The 3,434-nt window shown below is 48.9% G+C and overlaps 1 pseudogene; it reads left to right on the top strand.

Annotated features, from left to right (window-relative positions):
• The first annotated feature begins 2,631 nt into the window (after window positions 1-2,631).
• On the top strand, window positions 2,632-2,728 carry LOC123461884 (annotated as a pseudogene).
• Window positions 2,729-3,434: the final 706 nt, after the last annotated feature.

Here is a 3,434-nt window from a genome sequence, read left to right as displayed (position 1 = left end):
ACATATGCACAAGGTGGCACATGTGTCTGGAGGCCCTGGCATGCCAATTCTCTCTCTCATAAAATTTTTTTGAAAAACCAACCAACCAAATAAACAAACAGCTGCACGTGCCTATAATGCCAGCACTTGAGAGGTAGAGGCAGAAGGGTCAAGAATGCAAGGTTGGGGTAGAGACATAGCTCAGCAGTTAGGAGTGCCTGTTTGTCTATCAGTTTAGGTTTGACTCCCCAATATCTGTGTAAAGCAAGATGCACAAAGTGACAGTGCATCTGGAGCTCATTTGCTGCATGTAACAATAGGCCATGGAGCCATAGTCTCTCCAATCTTTCCACAAATAAATAAATAAATAAATAAATGACAATATTTTTTTAAAAATAATTCAAACCATGCTGAAACTGAAAGGGGAAACAAGCTCCCCTCTGGCTAGCCCTTATAGTGCTCGAAAGTGCTATAGAAACCACTAGAGAACAGTCACCAGCAGTATGAATAAGCAGGGGACCCTGCAGACTACAAAATCAACCAGTCAGACATGATGTACGCACTTGTGCAGTAGTGGCACACAGCCTCTGGGGGTAACCAACTGTTCTCTGATTGGGCATGCGGCCTGCTCAGTGGGAATAAACTCATACCTGGTCCTGGAAACCAAGTCCGAATCCCTTTGTCAGGAGACTCAGACTTCAGAAAGAGGTCCCTACTGCTCTGTGAGGAAAAAGGCTGGGCTTGTATGTATATATTCCAAATAACTGTGCAGACCCCCTTTAATCCAAGGTGCCCTCACTCGTGGTTGGAGAATCTGCTTTGTTTTACAGATGACAGAGAAAACAGAGGAGAAGCAAGATCCACTGATAAGACAAGAAGATAGCTGACTGCTCACTATGAGACTTGCCACCTCTACCATACCTGGCAGGGACAGAAGAAATTGCTGAGAAGGGCTGGAGAGCTGGCTTAGTGGTTAAGCGCTTGCCTGTGAAGCCTAAGAACCCTGGTTTGAGGCTCGGTTCCCCAGGACCCATGTTAGCCAGATGCACAAAGGAGCACATGCATCTGGAGTTCGTTTGCAGTGGCTGGAGGTCCTGGAACACCCATTCTCTCTCTCTATCTGTCTTTCTCTCTCTGTCTGCCACTCTCAAATAAACAAATTTATAATAAAATAAATTAATTAATTAATTTTAAAAAATTGCACAAAAAGCAGAGACATGAATACTTCTCTTACTACTAGCCTGACAATCATCTCCAGGGTGACAGTGACAGACACGGTGATCAATCAAAACCTATCAAAGCAGAAACCAGAGGATTTAGAGAACCTAACACTACATCAGACTGCCAATGGGCCTGCTATGACTCAGGGAACATTGCAGAAGAGGGGGATGGAAATACTTTAAGAGCTACAGCATGGGTAGCAATACCCAGAGGCAGGTTTCCCCCCAAACCCCACAGGGACACACTGAGGCCTTTATGACCCTTCAGTGAACACCATAGACCCACGGAGGAGAGTCCTCAGCATAATGGGAGCAGGGACTAGGGGATAAAACAGTATAACCTGTTATGTATAAAAAAATTCAAGGTGCCGGGTGACGTGCCACATGCCTTTAATCCCAGCACTTGGGAGGCAGAGGTAGGAAAATCGCCATGAGTTAGAGGCCACCCTGAGAATACAGAGTGAATTCCAGTTCAACCTAGACTACAGTGAGACCCTACCTCGAAGAAAAAAAAAAAAAATGCAAGGTTGCCAGGCGTGGTGGTACATGCCTTTAATCCCAGCCTCGACTTTCGTTCAGAGGAAGCCAGGGTCCATCCAGTACTTGTAAGGGGCCAGGCATGGACACCATGCCAGCAGTTTCCCTGCTCCAGCTCTAGGCCTTTCTGTTCTTGCTCTCACCTGTTCTGGAGCCTCATGGCACCCTCTCCTGGGCCATCCTGAGGCTGATCATGAAAGATACAAATTTCCATAAAAAACTGTTCAGTCCTGATCCCCTGTCACAGGGAATATAGGCTCAGCTTTCTACTGGACTCCAATCCCATCCTTTCCCAGTGCCAGTGAGGAGGGTAGCTGTGACAACCCCTCCTCATGGTCAGCCATCCAGGAAAGCCACTCTGTTCTGTAGCTGAAGGCTTCTTTTGATACAGCTCAGCCCATCACCTCCCCACCTAGAAAGATGCCAAGGTTGTGTGGGCTGTAAGCCATTCCTGGGGCTTCCTCCAAGGATTAAGAAAAAATTCCAGGGGTTAAAAGGATTCCCCACAATGACTGTCTAAACACAGAGGCTCTGGAGGCAGAGGTACGAGGATCACCGTAAGTACAAGGCCACCCTGAGACTACATAGAGAATTCCAAGTCAGCCTGGGCTAGAGTAAAACCCTACCTTGAATAAAAAAAGAATTCAAGGTCATTATCCTTGAGCTACCTAGTGAATTTGAGGCCAGAATGGGCTACATGAGATCCTCTCTCAAAAAAAGTATTCATGCCAGGCGTGGTGGCACATGCCTTTAATTACAGCACTTAGGAGGCAGAGGTATGAGGATTGCCATGAGTTCAAGGCCACCCTGAGACTACATAGTGAATTACAGGTCAGCCTGGGCTAGAGTGAGACCCTACCTCAAGAAAAAAAAACAAAAACAAAAACACAAAAAAGTATTCACTTCAGCAGCACATACATTAAAATTGGAACAATACAGAGAAGACTCACAGGGCCCCTGAGCAAGGATGGCATGAAGCATTCCATATTTTAAAAAGAAGATAATTGAACAAGTGTTTCCCCCCAAAATTTGGTAACATTCCCACATGCTTTTAAAAAGTAAAAACAGACTTCCGGTTAAGATGGCGGCGTAGGTACCACGCCAAAACAGCCTGGGGGGGGAAAGACCAAAAAAAACTCAGCAAAATACACACTTTTACTAAAAAGTGAGGTGTATAGGAAGTTGAGGCGGCAGCGGAGAAGTGGAAGAGTTATAGAGCATCCAGAGCCTGCACAGGCGGGAACAGCGGCTCCGGGGCGGCTCAGCTACCCGCCGCAACCGCGGAGCGGCAGAAAACCGCCGGACTCTCGGCTCGAGCCGCAGGACAAGCCAGGTGCGGGATTTTCCCCTCACACCGCGCTCTCCGCAACTCGGGAAACGTGAGGGGAGAGTGGCAGCGAGCAACGGAGGGAGGAGCAGACCGCGAGGTAAAAGCACACGATACAACCAGAACAGCCGCGGCTCCCTCCCCTCCCCTGCCGCCTGAACCCAGCTCCAGCGAACACAGCAGCAGCCCGGGACCCGGCCACGCCAACTTGGGCTGACGGCGGGACCCAAGCAGGAGCAGAATTTGGCAGCAACTTCAGCGGCTCCAGCACCGGTACCAGTGGCCCCAGCAGCAGCGGACCCAGGAGAGCAGCGGCTTCGGGGTGAGCAGCAGCGGTGGACACGACAACGGCAGCTTCAGCAGTGGTGGGG

Source organism: Jaculus jaculus, chromosome 6 (assembly GCF_020740685.1).
Source record: "Jaculus jaculus isolate mJacJac1 chromosome 6, mJacJac1.mat.Y.cur, whole genome shotgun sequence".
In the NCBI taxonomy this organism is placed as follows: Eukaryota; Metazoa; Chordata; class Mammalia; order Rodentia; family Dipodidae; genus Jaculus; species Jaculus jaculus.
Note: the sequence above shows the minus strand (reverse complement) of the source record. Positions and strands in the feature narration are given on the sequence as shown.